We start from the raw sequence: 19,352 nt of genomic DNA on the forward strand, positions 1-19,352 counted from the left end.
GATTTTTGGAGGTAGGTTCCTTACACTTCAAGGAACCTACCTCCAAAAATCCTTAAGTATAAGTGTCTACTTTGTTATTTAATGTGAAAGAGGCTTGAAAAACACTATATATATATATATATATATATATATATATATATATATATATATATACACTGACATTCAAAAGTTTGGTGTCACTTAGAAACGTCCTTGTTTTTGAAAGAAAAGTACATTTTTTTGTCCATTAAAATAACCTAAAATTGATCAGAAATACAGTGTAGACATTGTTAATGTTTTAAATGACTGTTGTAGCTGTAAATGACAGATTTTCTATGGGAATATCTACGTAGGCATATATATAGCAGCCATCACTCCTGTTTATTTTAAAAGGTTAATTGATCATTAGAAAACCCTTTTGCAATTTTGTTAGCACAGCTGAAAACTGTTGTCCTGATTAAAGAAGCAATAAAACTGGCCTTCTTTAGATTAGTTTAGTATCTGGAGCATCAGCATTTGTGGGTTCGATTACAGGCTCAAAATGGCCAGAAACAAATAACTTTCTTCTGAAACTCGTCAGTCTGTTCTTGTTCTGAGAGATGAAGGCTATTCCATGCGAGAAATTGTCAAGAAACTGAAGATCTCGTACAATGCTGTGTACTTCTCCCTTCACAGAACAGCACAAACTGGCCCTGACCAGAATAGAAAGAGAAGTGGGAGGCCCCGGTGCACAATTGAGCAATAGGACAAGTACATTACAGTGTCTAGTTTGAGAAGCATGCCTCACACATCCTCAAATGGCAGCTTCATTAAATAGTACCCGCAAAACACCAGTCTCAACGTCAACAGCGAAGAGGCGAATCCGGGATGCAGGCCTTCTAGGCAAATCAAATCAAATCAAATGTTATTTGTCACATGCACATGGTTAGCAGATGTTAATGCGAGTGTAGCGAAACGCTTGTGCTTCTAGTTCCAACAATGCAGTAATAACCAACAAGTAATCTAACTAACAATTCCAAAACTACTGTATTATACACACAAGTGTAAGGGGATAAAGAATATGTACATAAAGATATATGAATGAGTGATGGTACAGAGCAGCATAGGCAAGATACAGTACATGGTATCGAGTACAGTATATACATATGAGATGAGTATGTAAACAAAGTGGCATAGTTAAAGTGGCTAGTGATACATGTATTACATAAAGATGCAGTAGATGATATAGAGTACAGTATATACGTATACATATGAGATGAATAATGTAGGGTATGTAAACATTATATTAGGTAGCATTGTTTAAAGTGGCTAGTGATATATTTTACATTATTTCCTATCAATTCCCATTATTAAAGTGGCTGGAGTTGAGTCAGTGTGTTGGCAGCAGCCACTCAATGTTAGTGGTGGCTGTTTAACAGTCTGATGGCCTTGAGATAGAAGCTGTTTTTCAGTCTCTCGGTACCAGCTTTGGTGTTCTGTATGTTCTCCTGAGTGTTCTGTATGTTCTCCTGCATGTTCTCTATGTTCTCCTGAGTGTTATGTAAGTTCTCCTTAGTGTTCTGTATGTTCTCCTGCTTGTTCTCTATTTTCTCCTGGTTGTTAGGTATGTTATCCTGAGAGTTCTGTATGTTCCCCTGAGTGTTCTTGTAATGGATTTCCTCCTCTTCGGAAGAAGAGGAGAGGCGAGAAGGATCAGAGGACCAATATGCGGCGTGGTAAGTGTCCATGGTTCTTTTTAATACGTAATGTACACATGAACAACTGACTACAAAAAACAAGAAATGTGAAAACCCTAAACAGTCCTATCTGGTGCAGACACATAGACAGGAACAATCACCCACAAACACACAGTGAAACCCAGGCTACCTAAGTATGATTCTCAATCAGAGACAACTAATGACACCTGCCTCTGATTGAGAACCATACTAGGCCGAACATAGAAATACCCAAAATATAGAACAAACAAACATAGACTGCCCACCCAACTCACGCCCTGATACCATACTAAATAAAGACAAAACAAAGGAAATAAAGGTCAGAACGTGACAGTTCTGTACGTTTTCCTGAGTGTCCTCAGATTCATTACATTTCCCGGAATAAATATTTAATGTTTGACACATGGTGTGTTTGAATCAGAACAGGCACATTTATGTATATATGAAACAGTAGCATAAAAATAGTTATTGGGGGGGGGGGGGGGGTTGGAAGGTTGATTAGGGACCACAGTCTAAGTCTAGTAAGGGGAAGTGTGTACTCAGTACATGGCACATTGAAGGACCAGTTCCAGGCATAAGCGACATAAGCGGTCACTTAGGGTTCCCATGTTTTGAACTCAGTCGGGGTCTCAACTTACTACTGAGAATATTACAATAGTATAATACACCAGGTGTATTAGTGACTGTCAGTGAATGTTATATCATTCACTGACAGTCACTCAATTAGCCATTCAGCTAACAATTCTTAGATTGGTAGTCAGTGTAGCCGGCTATCTAAACTGGGCAAGAACACCGACTCATGTGCCCAAAGGTCCTGACCTCCAGGGGACCCCTGTCACGGAGCTAGGAGTGATGGGTGCGGAGTCAGGCGCAGGGAGCAGAGGTTTAGGGAAACCGCATTTATTCCAGTAAGACAGGTCACGCCAAAAACAATAGAAAAAATAATGACTGAATGACCACAAACAGAACAGAGAAACAAGCCCGCACAAAAGCAAGCGGGCATAACCGGCTTAAATAGCCCTAAACCAAACCCCAAATGAGAAACAGGTGAAACCAATAACCAACAGAAAAGGAAAAGGGAATCAGTGGCAGCTAGTAGACCGGTGACGACGACCGCCGAGCACCGCCCGAACAGGAAGAGGAGCCACCTTCGGTGGAAGTCGTGACACCCCCATTAATTTGCATTTGTCATTCTCATTCAGTCATTACAAAATGATATAACAAAACCTCTTTGTAAAAAGAGTAGAATTGCAGAAAATGTGTTTTAAAATTATCAAGTTTTCTCTACTGTTCCATGGTATTGTATAGGATTGCAGGAAATACATTATTCTCTCCATCGCCAAGGTGTTTGGGGCCCCCGCCTACCCAAATCTCGCTTAGGGCCCCCAAAAGACTAGAGCCGGCCCTGGCATGTTGTGTGGATTCCATTATGTGTTGTAACTAAGAGTTTTCCAATGGGGGGGTTTCCCCAATAAATATCAATACTCTAAATACTGAAGGGTTCTATTTCCGGCGGGCGTTAAAGGCATCACTAGTGTCAAATGCACAATAGTTTGTAAAATTGTAAAAAAAAAAAAAACGGGCACACTGGCATTTTCCAGCCCTAATTCGAAGTTTAACAATTGACTTGTTTTATATCAGCTCCCTTGCGCTCAGATGGGCAGTTGTGGACATCTCTCAGGTGTGTCCTTACAAACATGTTCCAAAGTGCTAATTTCAGGCAGTGCTGATAGATATATTTAAGATCAAACCAAAAGCTGGTTTTAGCGGGTAATGCAGTTGGTTATGGCATGAATTTTGACAGCAGGAAAACACAGCCTATTGTGTTTTGATGCCTGTAACCGCAGGGCTCTCCACAGTGTGGTGCGGTCTGCACCCGATGTCACAAGAAGGCCAAAAAAGATCATTAAGGACAACATCCACCTAAGCCACTGCATGTTCACTCCACTGTCATCCAGATGGCAAGGTCAGTACAGGTGCATCAAAGCTGGGACCGAGAGCCCGAAGAACAACTTCTATCTCAAGGCCATCAGACTGTTAAACAGCCATCACTAGCACATTAGCGGCTGCTGCTTCATATACATAGACTTGGAATCACTGGCCACTTTAATAATGGAACACTAGTCACTTTAAAAATGTTTACATATTTTACATTACTCATCTCATATGTACAGTGGGGAGAGCAAGTATTTGATACACTGCCGATTTTGCAGGTTTTCCTACTTACAAAGCATGTAGAGGTCTGTAATTTTTATCATAGGTACACTTCAACTGTGAGAGACGGAATCTAAAACAAAAATCCAAAAAAATCACATTGTATGATTTTTAAGTAATTCATTTGCATTTTATTGCATGACATAAGTATTTGATACATCAGAAAAGCAGAACTTAATATTTGGTACAGAAACCTATGTTTCCTGTAGTTCTTGACCAGGTTTGCACATACTGCAGCAGGGATTTTGGCCCACTCCTCCATACAGACCTTCTCCAGATCTTTTGGGTTTCGGGGCTGTCGCTGGGCAATACGAACTTTCAGCTCCCTCCAAAGATTTTCTATTGGGTTCAGGTCTGGAGACTGGCTAGGCCACTCCAGGACCTTGAGATGCTTCTTACGGAGCCACTCCTTAGTTGCCCTGGCTGTGTGTTTCAGGTTGTTGTCATGCTGGAAGTCCCAGTCACGACCCATCTTCCATGCTCTTACTGAGGGAAGGAGGTTGTTGGCCAAGATCTCGCGATACATGGCCCCATCCATCCTCCCCTCAATACGGTGCAGTCACCCTGTCCCCTTTGCAGAAAAGCATCCCCAAAGAATGATGTTTCCACCTCCATGCTTCACGATTGGGATGGTGTTCTTGGGGTTGTACTCATCATTCTTCTTCCTCCAAACACGCGAGTGGAGTTTAGTCCAAAAAGCTCTATTTTTGTCTCATTAGACTACATGACCTTCTTCCATTCCTCCTCTGGATCATCCAGATGGTCATTGGCAAACTTCTGACGGGCTTGACCATGCGCTGGCTTGAGCAGGGGGACCTTGCGTGCGCTGTAGGATTTTAATCCATGACGGCGTAGTGTGTTACTAATGGTTTCCTTTGAGACTGTGGTCCCAGCTCTCTTTTGGTCATTGACCAGGTCCTGCCGTGTAGTTCTGGGCTGATCCCTCACCCTCCTCATGATCATTGATGCCCCACGAGGTGAGATCTTGCATTGAGCCCCAGACCGAGGGTGATTGACCGTCATCTTGAACTTCTTGCATATTCTAATAATTGAGCCACCAGTTGTTGCCTTCTCACGAAGATGCTTGCCTATTGTCCTGTAGCCCATCCCAGCCTTGTGCAGGTCTACAATTTTATCCCTGATGTCCTTACACATGTCTCTGGTCTTGGCCATTGTGGAGAGGTTGGAGTCTGTTTGATTGAGTGTGTGGACAGGTGTCTTTTATACAGGTAACGTGTTCAAACAGGTGTAGTTAATACAGGTAATGAGTGGAGAAAAACTTTCTTAAAGAAAAACTAACAGGTCTGTGAGAGCCGGAATTCTTACTGGTTGGTAGGTGATCAAATACTTATGTCATGCAATAAAATGCAAGTTAATTACTTAAAAATCATACAATGTGATTTTCTGGATTTTTGATTTAGATTCCGTCTCTCACAGTTGAAGTGTACCTATGATATTGCTCCCCCAAATATGTATATGTTCTTAATTAATTCCATTCCTTACTTTATATTTGTATGTATTGTTGCAAAATTGTTAGATATTACTTGTTGGAGCTAGAAACATAAGCATTTCGCTATATCTGCTAAACACGTGTATTTTATCTGCTAAACACGTGTATGTGACCAATAAAATGTGATTTCATTTGATTTATACTTTGTAGAAACAATAAAAAAAAATTAAAAATCCCATGTCGTTTCATTTGATTAAAATCCGAGCACACCCTCCCCTCCACTCAATGAACTTTTTTTTTGTCTGCACAATGCAATCACGGAGTAGTCAAGTCTGGCGATAAAGGCTTTCCTTCCTGAGACCGCTTGGAATTAAATCGTAATCACCAAATATTTGTTAAAATATAAAGTTTGAGAGGAGTAAAACAGTTAGCTGACATTCCATTTTTATCTCTACATTGTAGACAGGCCCATATTATTGTAACCATGCAGAAGACAGGCCCATATTAATTAACCATGCAGGAGGCAGGCCCATATTATTGTAACCATGCAGAAGACAGGCCCATATTAATTAACCATGCAGGAGGCAGGCCCATATTATTGTAACCATGCAGAAGACAGGCCCATACTATTGTAACCATGCAGGAGACAGGCCCATACTATTGTAACCATGCAGGAGACAGGCCCATATTATTGTAACCATGCAGGAGACAGGTCCATATTATGTATCCATGCAGGAGACAGGCCCATACTATTGTAACCATGCAGGAGACAGGCCCATACTAATGTAACCATGCAGGAGACAGGCCCATATTATTGTAACCATGCAGGAGACAGGTCCATATTATGTATCCATGCAGGAGATAGGCCCATACTATTGTAACCATGCAGGAGACAGGTCCATATTATTGGACCATGCAGGAGACAGGTCCATGTTATTGGAACCATGCAGGAGGCAGGCCCATATTATTGTAACCATGCAGGAGACAGGTCCATATTATTGTAACCATGCAGGAGACAGGCCCATATTATTGTAACCATGCAGGAGGCCGGCCCATACTATTGTAACCATGCAGGAGACAGGCCCATACTATTGTAACCATGCAGGAGACAGGTCCATATTATTGTAACCATGCAGGAGACAGGCCCATATTATTCTAACCATGCAGGAGGCCGGCCCATACTATTGTAACCATGCAGGAGACAGGCCCATACTATTGTAACCATGCAGGAGACAGGTCCATATTATTGGACCATGCAGGAGACAGGCCCATATTATTGTAACCATGCAGGAGGCCGGCCCATATTATTGTAACCATACAGGAGACAGTCCCATATTATTGTAACCATGCAGGAGACAGGCCCATACTATTGTAACCATGCAGGAGACAGGTCCATATTATTGTAACCATGCAGGAGACAGGCCCATATTATTGTAACCATGCAGGAGGCCGGCCCATACTATTGTAACCATGCAGGAGACAGGCCCATACTATTGTAACCATGCAGGAGACAGGTCCATATTATTGGACCATGCAGGAGACAGGCCCATATCATTGGACCATGCAGGAGGCCGGCCCATATTATTGTAACCATGCAGGAGACAGGTCCATATTATTGGACCATGCAGGAGACAGGCCCATATTATTGTAACCATGCAGGAGGCCGGCCCATATTATTGTAACCATGCAGGAGACAGGCCCATATTATTGGAACCATCCAGGTCCCGTTTTTGGACGTGCGTAAGACCTCCTCCATGATGTAGGCCTCGTGTCCATGTCCATCATTAAACAACAGATGAGAACCTCGTATTTAGAAGTAAAAAAATGATTATTTTCAGTTTCATATGTTCAAAACCAAGACCTCCCTTAGGCCTGTTATAACAAACGTTGTTTCAACTTCAATGACTGTCTTTATATCCTGGTGGTTTTATGGTCTGACTCTCGCTCTCTCTTTCTCTCTCTCTCCATGTCTCTCCATTTCTCTCTCTCTCTCCTTCTCTCTCTCTTTCTCTCTCTCCTTCTCTCTCTCTCCTTCTCTCTCTCTCCTTCTCTCTCTCCTTCTCTCTTCTCTCTCTCTCTCTCTCTTTCTCTCTCTCTCTCCATCTCTCTCTCTCTCTCCTTCTCTCTCTCTCTCTTTCACTCTCTCCTTCTCTCTCTCCTTCTCTCTCTCTCCTTCTCTCCTTCTCTCTCTCTCTCTCTCTCTCTCTCTCTCTCTCTCTCTCCTCTCTCTCTCTCTCTCTCTCTATGTCCCTCTCTCTCTCTCCATGTCTCTCTCTTTCTCTCTCTCTGTCTCTGTGTGTGTGATAATCTCTCTGCATGTGAGAATCCTCTTTCATCCCACATGTGAGGGCACACACACACACACACCAGTCTGTGTGTCAGTGGGGCCTCTGACACTACTGACTGGCTACAATCCTTGACTCACAACAGACAGAGTAGGCTAACCAAGAAAGTAGACACCCAGCCCTGCCAAGCTCCATGGCTGGACAGCCCCTCCAGGGTCCTGCAGTGTGAGAACTCCCTGCATGCAATCTATGGATCCAACAGTTTCCCATTAAACCCTCTCTAAGCCTGGAACACAACACCATGTTCCTCGCCATTTCGGACTTGCTTGTTTCGCTACATGCACGTTAGCTATTTTCAAAAAGCAAAGTGTGGTGCTGGCTATGTAGTTCATTCAATGTCAGCAAGACAAAAATAGAACTCTCAAAAATATTAGACATCGACTGTATGCTATTTAGAATTTTTGCGAAGCCCCAATTGCTCAACTTCATGAAGAAAATGTGCAAGAAAACAATTAAGACGGCCCCTAAGACTTTAATTGATTTCTTTACATTGAATCTAATGTAACATATGCAACATATGCACCAAATATATTGAAGCACTTGAAAAGCGTTGCAGGGTTGACGGTGGTTTTGGACATTGAATGCAAATTAGATTTTTTTATTTTACCTTTATTTAACCAGGTAGGCCAGTTGAGAACAATTTCTCATTTACAACTGCGACCTGGCCAAGAATAAAGCAAAGCACTGTGACACAAACAACAACACAGAGTTACACATAAACAAACGTACAGTCAATAACACAAAAGAAAAATAGAAATATCTATGTAGTGTGTGCAAATGTAGATGAGTAGGGAGGTAAGGCAATAAACAGGCCATGGAGGCAAAAATAATTACAATTTAGCATTAACACTGGAGTGATATATGTGCAGAAGATGATGTGAAAGTAGAGACACTGGGGTGCAAAAGAGCAAGAGGGTAAGTAATAATATGGGGATGAGGTAGTTGGATGTGCTATTTACAGATGGGCTGTGTACAGTTACAGTGATCGGTAAGCTGCTCTGACAGGTGATGCTTAAAGTTAGAGAGGGAGATAAAAGATATAAGTGTCACGATTGTCTAAGGTGGAAACAGTGGACCAAGGTGCAGCGTGGTGAGCGTACATGCTTCTTCATTATAAGATGTCGCCAAAAAAACAATTAACATCAAAACGAAAACATGACGCCAACGTAGTGCTCACAGGCACCAACCTATACATGGACAACTACCCACAAATACAGGTGGGAAAAAGGCTACTTAAGTATGGTTCTCAATCAGAGACAAAGCTAGACAGCTGCCTCTGATTGAGAACCACACCCGGCCAAACACACAGAAATACGAATCATTGAATAAAGGACATAGAATGTCCACGCAAATGTCCACGCAAATCACACCCTGACCAAACCAAAATAGAGACATATAAAGCTCTCTACGGTCAGGGCGTGATAATAAGTGATATACGACTCCAGCTTTATCCTCTCCTCTGACGGTTTATATTGACTTATGCACCATCAAGTGTGTGCATATCTCTTTGCAAAATCTTCACAATGTGACACACAGCAATGATACCATGTTGGCCAAAAAAGATAATAAGATCTGTCTATTGAAAGCATCACAGCCATAGTCAGTGGGTTATCCAATGAGTGAACAGCCTGTTCCATATTCTGCCCTACACCGGATGCATCAATGTCCATCAGCTGCACCAAACAGTGGGAATCCTCCTAATGTGACCCAGTTCAAAGTATGATGATAGAAATTAAAGGTAGAACTCCTGATATGTGTTAGCGAATATTTGTTCTTCCATCGTCGCCTCATTTCACTCGTAGCAAACATCTGTGGAGTCTCAACCATGGTCCACGCCTCTAAGGGGAAACCCGGCAAAGATCAAACTGTTCAGCAATCAAGCCCTCTTTCCACCGGCACACGTCAGTTTTTAGGCACTGATGCTGCCATACCAGGAGACGTTCTACCTTCTGTAGACCTTTCCTCCTCTAGGTGTTTTTCCCCTCAAGATGCATAACACACCGACGAGCCCACAATTGGGCTGTGACTTGAGGTTGGGCTGTAAACGTTTTCCATGTTTTTATCTTTTCTTGCTTCAGGTGACTTCATGGTCAAATTGGTATTAGGAAAGTATGTCGGAAAATCCATTGCGCTAGACTCATAGCATTCTTGTAAGGGATTTCCTCCTCTTCATCTGAAGAGGAGAGGCGAAAAGTATCAGAGGACCAATATGCAGCGTGGTAAGTGTCCATGGTTCTTTTTAATACGTAAATGTACACATGAACAACTGACTACAAAAAAACAAAAAAACAAGAAATGTGAAAACCCTAAACAGTCTTATCTGGTGCAGACACAGAGACAGGAACAATCACCCACAAACACACAGTGAAACCCAGGCTACCTAAGTATGATTCTCAATCAGAGACAACTAATGACACCTGCCTCTGATTGAGAACCATACTAGGCCGAAACATAGAAATACCCAAAATATAGAACAAACAAACATAGACTGCCCACCCAACTCACGCCCTGACCACACTAAATAAATACAAAACAAAGGAAATAAAGGTCAGAACGTGACAGTAACCCCCCCCCCCCCAAAGGTGCGGACTCAGGCTGCAAAACCTTGACCTATAGGGGAGGGTCTGGGTGGGCGTCTGTCCGCGGTGGCGGCTCTGGCGTGACAACGTGACAATTCTAGTCTAACTTAGCTATTTCATACTTCACTCTCTTGTCCTTTCAGATCAGTAGTCACTGTAAGAATAATGTACCTTCCATGTTGCTGGTATAACAGCTTAGGTGTTGGACTACTAGTTGCAAGGTCATGGCTCAAGCTACACATCTAATTTGTAACAGTCTTTTTTGGGGGGGTGTTAGTTCCTTTTGGGGGTGTTAGTTCCTTTTGGGGGTGTGAGTTCCTTTTTGGGGGTGTTAGTTCCTTTTGGGGGTGTGAGTTCCTTTTTTGGGGGGTGTTAGTTCCTTTTGGGGGTGTGAGTTCCTTTTTTGGGGGGTGTTAGTTCCTTTTGGGGGTGTGAGTTCCTTTTGGGGTGTTAGTTCCTTTTGGGGTGTTAGTTCCTTTTGGGGGTGTGAGTTCCTTTTGGGGGGTGTTAGTTCCTTTTGGGGGTGTGAGTTCCTTTTGGGGGGTGTTAGTTCCTTTTGGGGTGTGAGTTCCTTTTGGGGGTGTGAGTTCCTTTTGGTGTCCCCCAGGGCTCTGTTCTAGGCCCTCTCCTATTCTCGCTATACACCAAGTCACTTGGCTCTGTCATAACCTCACATGGTCTCTCCTATCATTGCTATGCAGACGACACACAATTAATCTTCTCCTTTCCCCCTTCTGATGACCAGGTGGCGAATCGCATCTCTGCATGTCTGGCAGACATATCAGTGTGGATGACGGATCACCACCTCAAGCTGAACCTCGGCAAGACGGAGCTGCTCTTCCTCCCGGGGAAGGACTGCCCGTTCCATGATCTCGCCATCACGATTGACAACTCCATTGTTTCCTCCTCCCAGAGCGCTAAGAACCTTGGCGTGATCCTGGACAACACCCTGTCGTTCTCAACTAACATCAAGGCGGTGGCCCGTTCCTGTAGGTTCATGCTCTACAACATCCGCAGAGTACGCCCCTGCCTCACACAGGAAGCGGCGCAGGTCCTAATCCAGGCACTTGTCATCTCCCGTCTGGATTACTGCAACTCGCTGTTGGCTGGGCTCCCTGCCTGTGCCATTAAACCCCTACAACTCATCCAGAACGCCGCAGCCCGTCTGGTGTTCAACCTTCCCAAGTTCTCTCACGTCACCCCGCTCCTCCGCTCTCTCCACTGGCTTCCAGTTGAAGCTCGCATCCGCTACAAGACCATGGTGCTTGCCTACGGAGCTGTGAGGGGAACGGCACCGCAGTACCTCCAGGCTCTGATCAGGCCCTACACCCAAACAAGGGCACTGTGTTCATCCACCTCTGGCCTGCTCGCCTCCCTACCACTGAGGAAGTACAGTTCCCGCCCAGCCCAGTCAAAACTGTTCGCTGCTCTGGCCCCCAATGGTGGAACAAACTCCCTCACGACGCCAGGACAGCGGAGTCAATCACCACCTTCCGGAGACACCTGAAATCCCACCTCTTCAAGGAATACCTAGGATAGGATAAAGCAATCCTTCTCACCCCCCTTAAATGATTTAGATGCACTATTGTAAAGTGGCTGTTCCACTGATGTCAGAAGGTGAATTCACCAATTTGTAAGTCGCTCTGGATAAGAGCGTCTGCTAAATGACTTAAATGTAATGTAAATGTAAATGTTAGTTCCTTTTGGGGGTGTTAGTTCCTTTTGGGGGTGTGAGTTCCTTTTGGGGGGTGTGAGTTCCTTTTGGGGGGTGTGAGTTCCTTTTGGGGGTGTGAGTTCCTTTTTTGGGAGGTGTTAGTTCCTTTTGGGGGTGTGAGTTCCTTTTGGGGGGTGTGAGTTCCTTTTGGGGGTGTGAGTTCCTTTTGGGGTGTTAGTTCCTTTTGGGGTGTTAGTTCCTTTTGGGGGTGTGAGTTCCTTTTGGGGGGTGTTAGTTCCTTTTGGGGGTGTTAGTTCCTTTTTGGGGGTGTGAGTTCCTTTTGGGGGGGTGTTATTTCCTTTTGGGGGTGTGAGTTCCTTTTGGGGGGGTGTTAGTTCCTTTTGGGGGGGTGTTAGTTCCTTTTGGGGGTGTTAGTTCCTTTTGGGGGTGTGAGTTCCTTTTTGGGGGGTGTGAGTTCCTCATATTGAATGGGGTGGTTGGTTTTAAAGTGAAGGAAACTTCCTGTGGCTTACTGCTACACATCCTGTTAACAGAAAGTAGAGTAGATACCTTTACCCTGACCCGCCCTCCGCAGGGATAAACGTTTAGTCTTCCCACATACAGAGAGCAAACTCTGGGGACGTAGACGGATAATAAATGAGGCCCCAGGACAAAAAAAAGCTGGGATTTATTAACTGTCAAAACATCCCCGCCATATTGTTTCACAACAAAATCCCACCGCACTGGAGGAGGAGGAATGAAAACAGCAGGATGCCCTGGAAGGTGAGAGATGGAGAGAAGAAGGAGAGAGGGATGGGCTGCCAGGAGAAGAAAGGAGACTCCCCTCGGTCCAGTTCTGGAGAAAAGGAGAGCGAGAGGAAACCGCTTTACTTGAGATTCTCAAGCACCGTTTCCAGTCGTTGGAATGTACTTATTATTACCGATGTCAAAGCACTTTCATGGGGCCGTTTATGAGCCAGACATATAGCTAGTGCCCTCCCGAATGCGTTATTTGAGCTTGGCCAATTTACCTCAGATTTATTGTACAGGAAAAAGGTAACTTACACATAATATAGATTGGAATGTTCTTTACATCCAATACTTCCAATCCAGTCTAATTATTTGGCTTTGAATGTATTTTTTATTGAGTCTGGTGTCTGGGCTGCCAACAGAGTCTACATCATGGTCCCCTGTCTTTGCCTCTGGACCTGACTGCTAAATATTTCATCCCATGTAAAATTGGCCAGCAGGGGACCTGAAAATCTGGTGCAGTACAAACACATACAGTACTTCCGTGGCTTTTCATTATCTCCTTATTGGCCTATCTGCAGTCAAGAACCATATCCATCTTCTATCTAACCTAGGTATCAGTCTCTTTAGCTAATCCACTCCCCCTACAAAGAGACTGGCCTTTCTGCCGCCTTTAAATATGAACATTACATCATTCAACTCGAGGAGAACAGAGGATTTGATCCTGATTCGATCACCCTCACTGCTATCCTCCAATCACAATGATTATGCAAATATTGGAACACTTTTTTTTCTACACAGAATACATCACTATTTTTTGTTTGTCCAGACGAAACCAGTCTGTCAAAAAATGCTAACTCACATCTAAAATCTCAAATGAAACACTGTGAATCCTATAATTCCAAAAGTATGCCGTTTGGGTCTTTGCGTCTCAAAGAAAATACAGATAAATTACACTATTTGACGCATCACATCAGCTTGTTGACAAATCAGGACCTGAATATGACTACACGTCACATAATAATATAAAAATATAAAATATTATATTTTTTATGTCACAGCAATTAACCGAGTGGCACAGAGGTCTAAGGCACTGCATCTCACTGCTCGATGCACTATAAACACCCTGGTTCGATTCCAGGTTGTATCACAACCGGCTGTGATTGGAAGTGGTGTACAATTGGCCGGTGTAGGCCATCATTGTAAATAACAATTGGTTTTTAAATGACATGCCTAGTTATATAAAGGTTAAATAAAAAAAATACTATGATGCTGGTAAAGTTTTGTCTCCTGCACCTGCCGCTGTCACACGACCCTAAGCTCTGGGACAGTGCTGGTCAGAAAAAAAGCGACCTAACTGATGGATGAAAACAATATTTGACCTAAAAATACCATTAAACCGACATAATCTGTTTCAGTAGCTATAGTTAGCTAGCTAACTATCTAGCTATATGTCATAATCTAAAATATCTTTAATTTATTAGAGAGTTTTCGTATTTGGTTGATGAAGGTCAGAACTACCTATGTGAAGCGAGACACAATAAGGATTAGCCAGAATAGTAGAATTTGCAGTTCACCTTCAAAATAAAGGTCTCTCATTGATAGTAATGCAATTGGCTACACCTAGTGGAATAATGCCACATTTGACCAAGATAATCCCAAATAAAATTGGAATGCTGTTAAATACATTCAACAAAATACAATAATTTGTTAACTTGACAAAAATCTTTTGAAATTACACTTTGGATGTATACAAATATTAGCATCGTAGCGCTTATAGCTGGACTCTGAAACCATTGCGAAATTAACCGTTGACACTGTACAGTGACATAATGCATAATGCCCACAATGCAATTCTGAAGTGTAATAATTCCTCAGTTTGATTTCAACATATTTTTGGGGGGTCAAATGAACAAATTATTTTAGTTGAATTTGTATAATATTGACTTTGGGATAGGGAGCAGCATTTTCACTTTTGGATGAATAGTGTGCCCAGAGTGAACTGCCTCCTACTCAGTCCCAGATGCTAATATATGCATATTATTATTATCAATGGATAGAAAACACTCTGAAGTTTCAAAAACAGTTTGAATGATGTCTGTGAGTATAACATAACTTATATGGCAGGCAGAAATCTGAGAAAAAATCCAAACAAGAAGTGGGAAATCTGTGGTTTGCAGTTTTTGAACTCACCACTATGGAATACACAGTGGGATATGGGTTATGTTGCACTTCCTACGGCTTCCACTAGATGTCAACCATCTTTAGAACTTTGTTTCAGGCTTCTAAATCAAATCAAATCAAATCACATCAAATTTTATTTGTCACATACACATGGTTAGCAGATGTTAATGCGAGTGTAGCAAATGCAGTACAGTACAGTACAGTACATATGAGACGAGTATGTAAACAAAGTTGCATAGTTAAAGTGGCTAGTGATACATGTATTACATAAGGATGCAGTCGATGATATAGAGTACAGTATATACGTATGCATATGAGATGAATATTGTAGGGTAAGTAACATTATATAAGGTAGCATTGTTTAAAGTGGCTAGTGATATATTTACATCATTTCCCATCAATTCCCATTATTAAAGTGGCTGGAGTTGAGTCAGTGTCAGTGTGTTGGCAGCAGCCACTCAATGTTAGTGGTTGCTGTTTAACAGTCTGATGGCCTTGAGATAGAAGCTGTTTTTCAGTCTCTCGGTCCCAGCTTTGATGCACCTGTACTGACCTCGCCTTCTGGATGATAGCGGGGTGAACAGGCAGTGGCTCGGGTGGTTGATGTCCTTGATGATCTTTATGGCCTTCCTGTAACATCGGGTGGTGTCGGTGTCATGGAGGGCAGGTAGTTTGCCCCCGGTGATGCGTTGTGCAGACCTCACTACCCTCTGGAGAGCCTTACGGTTGAGGACGGAGCAGTTGCCGTACCAGGTGGTGATACAGCCCGCCAGGATGCTCTCGATTGTGCATCTGTAGAAGTTTGTGAGTGCTTTTGGTGACAAGCCGAATTTCTTCAGCCTCCTGAGGTTGAAGAGGCGCTGCTGCGCCTTCTTCACGATGCTGTCTGTGTGAGTGGACCAATTCAGTTTGTCTGTGATGTGTATGCCGAGGAACTTAAAACTTACTACCCTCTCCACTGCTGTTCCATCGATGTGGATAGGGGGGTGTTCCCTCTGCTGTTTCCTGAAGTCCACAATCATCTCCTTAGTTTTGTTGACGTTGAGTGTGAGGTTATTGTCCTGACACCACACTCCGAGGGCCCTCACCTCCTCCTCCCTGTAGGCCGTCTCGTCGTTGTTGGTAATCAAGCCTACCACTGTTGTGTCGTCCGCAAACTTGATGATTGAGTTGGAGGCGTGCGTGGCCACGCAGTCGTGGGTGAACAGGGAGTACAGGAGAGGGCTCAGAACGCACCCTTGTGGGGCCCCAGTGTTGAGGATCAGCGGGGAGGAGATGTTGTTACCTACCCTCACCACCTGGGGGTGGCCCGTCAGGAAGTCCAGTACCCAGTTGCACAGGGCGGGGTCGAGACCCAGGGTCTCGAGCTTGATGACGAGCTTGGAGGGTACTATGGTGTTGAATGCCGAGCTGTAGTCGATGAACAGCATTCTCACATAGGTATTCCTCTTGTCCAGATGGGTTAGGGCAGTGTGCAGTGTGGTTGAGATTGCATCTTCTGTGGACCTATTTTGGGGGTAAGCAAATTGGAGTGGGTCTAGGGTGTCAGGTAGGGTGGAGGTGATATGGTCCTTGACTAGTCTCTCAAAGCACTTCATGATGACGGAAGTGAGTGCTACGGGGCGGTAGTCGTTTAGCTCAGTTACCTTAGCTTTCTTGGGAACAAGAACAATGGTGGCCCTCTTGAAGCATGTGGGAACAGCAGACTGGTATACGGATTGATTGAATATGTCCGTAAACACACCAGCCAGCTGGTCTGCGCATGCTCTGAGGGCGCGGCTGGGGATGCCGTCTGGGCCTGCAGCCTTGCGAGGGTTGACACGTTTAAATGTTTTACTCACCTCGGCTGCAGTAAAGGAGAGACCGCATGATTCCGTTGCAGGCCGTGTCAGTGGCACTGTATTGTCCTCAAAGCGGGCAAAAAAGTTATTTAGTCTGCCTGGGAGCAAGACATCCTGGTCCGTGACTGGGCTGGATTTCTTCCTGTAGTCCGTGATTGACTGTAGACCCTGCCACATGCCTCTTGTGTCTGAGCCATTGAATTGAGATTCTACTTTGTCTCTGTACTGACACTTAGCTTGTTTGATAGCCTTGCGGAGGGAATAGCTGCACTGTTTGTACTCGGTCATGTTTCCAGACACCTTGCCCTGATTAAAAGCAGTGGTTCGCGCTTTCTGTTTCTCGCGAAACCCGTTGGCTGCACCGCTTCAGATAGCGTCTCTCCAGTGAGCCATGTTTCCGTGAAGCACAGAACGTTACAGTCTCTGATGTCCCTCTGGAATGCTACCCTTGCTCGGATTTCATCAACCTTGTTGTCAAGAGACTGGACATTGGCAAGAAGAATGCTAGGGAGTGGTGAACGGTGTGCCCGTCTCCGGAGTCTGACCAGAAGACCGCCTCGTTTCCCTCTTTTTCGGAGTCGTTTTTTTGGGTCGCTGCATGCTATCCATTCCGTTGTCCTGTTTGTAAGGCAGAACACAGGATCCGCGTCGCGAAAAACATATTATTGGTCGTACTGATGGTGAGTTGACGCTGATCTTATATACAGTAGTTCTTCTCGACTGTATGTAATGAAACCTAAGATGACCTGGGGTACTAATGTAAGAAATAACACGTAAAAAAACAAAAAACTGCATAGTTTCCTAGGAACGCGAAGCGAGGCGGCCATCACTGTCGGCGCCGGAAGTGGGTCTCACCTTGTCTCACCTTGTCTCACCTTGTTCACCTTGTTCTACTGTGTTCTACTGTTTTCTCACCTTGTTCTACTGTGATGGGGGGCCGGATGGAAGCTGTTTGAGGTCTGCCTGCAGCCTCGTTCTCTGTCACGCAATTTCACTTGAGAGGTAGCTCTCATTCCATTGCTTTTCTACAGACATTGGATTTGTTTACCAAACGCCCTAACAAAAGAAGCTATTGGACATAAATGATGGACATTATTTTGAATGGAAAATAGGAAAATCTCTGCGAGCCGTAAATTAAGGCCAGTACCACTGCTGTACTGTAAACACATCATTACCAGTGTGTATGTTTGTTTACAGACTTTTGTTCTACAGCATGGACAGGCTACTACTGATCGTAGTGGTTAGCACGTGGCTTGCAAATTCACTGTGCACAACATTCTATACTGAGCCAAAATAGAAACGCAACATGTAAAGTGTTGGTGCCATGTTTCATGAGCTTAAATTGAAGTTCCCACAACAACAAAAAATATATATAATTAAATATGTACAATGTACAAAATTGTATTTTTTTCACAAATTTGTTTCCATCCCTCTTAGTGAACATTTCACCTTTGTCAAGATAATCCATCCACCTGACAGTTGTGGCATATCAAGAAGCTGATAAAACAGCATGATTATTACACAGGTACATCTGATGCCAGGACAGTAAAAGGCCACTCTAAAATGTGCAATTTTATCACACAACACAATGCCACAGATGTCTGGAGTTTTGACAGTCCAGAAAACTGTTGGACTCCAGATATGCCAGCAGCTGGCTACTGGGTTCAGGGTGTTTCTCTGACTTGTCCAGTCTAACAATCATTAACAAATATTAATAGGCTGCCTAAAGGGGTTGAAAGCAACACCTTTTGGTTGTTGAACAGTTGTGTCTAGTAAGGCAACATCAAAATTATATATTTTTAAGATCTAAGGATTATGTCAAAGAAGTTTAACAAGATGAACTACATACTTCAAACTCCTTTTTCAATGAGTGGTTAAAGGCACTGCTTGCGCTAAACCTTGACATGAGACTGTTACTGACAAGACTCAAGACTTTCCGCTCATTAGAAATCCTGATTGTATAAACAGCAGAAAAATCATCAGGGAATAACTGAGTTAATGTAATTAGTTACATGTAATCTGGTTACAAAAAACAAAATCAGTTATGAGTCACAGAGTTCAAGTAACAGACATCTTAACATCAACTGTTCAGAGGAGACTGCGAGAATCAGGCCTTAAGGGTTGAATTGCTGCATAGAAACCACTACAAAAGGAAACCAATGAGAAGAAGAGACTTGCTTGGGCCAAGAAACACAAGCGTTTTTAATTTATTTTACTAGGCAATTCAGTTAAGAACAAATTCTTATTTTCAATGACAGCCTAGGAACAGTGGGTTAACTGTCTGTTCAGGGGCGGAACAACAGATTTATAAGTTGTCAGGTCGGGGATTTGAACTTGCAAACTTTCAGTTACTAGTCCAACACTCTAACCACTAGGCTACCCTGGAACTGGTGGAAATCTGTCCTTTGGTCTGATGAGTACAAATTTGAGCTTTTTAGTTGGATGCCATGGAAGGAGAGTTGTATGCCATTGAAGCTTGTTTGGAGTTGAGTTAACATAGTGTCCAAAGAAGGGCCAGAAGTGTACAGATTGGTATCGTCTGCGTCGAGGTGGATCAGAGAATTCTCCAGCAGCAAGAGCGACATCATTGATGAAAAATCAGAAGCTTTCTGTCCAAAAATGATGCAGAAAAATTAATCCA

This window comes from Oncorhynchus masou, chromosome 31 (assembly GCF_036934945.1).
Source record: "Oncorhynchus masou masou isolate Uvic2021 chromosome 31, UVic_Omas_1.1, whole genome shotgun sequence".
NCBI classification, from domain to species: Eukaryota; Metazoa; Chordata; class Actinopteri; order Salmoniformes; family Salmonidae; genus Oncorhynchus; species Oncorhynchus masou.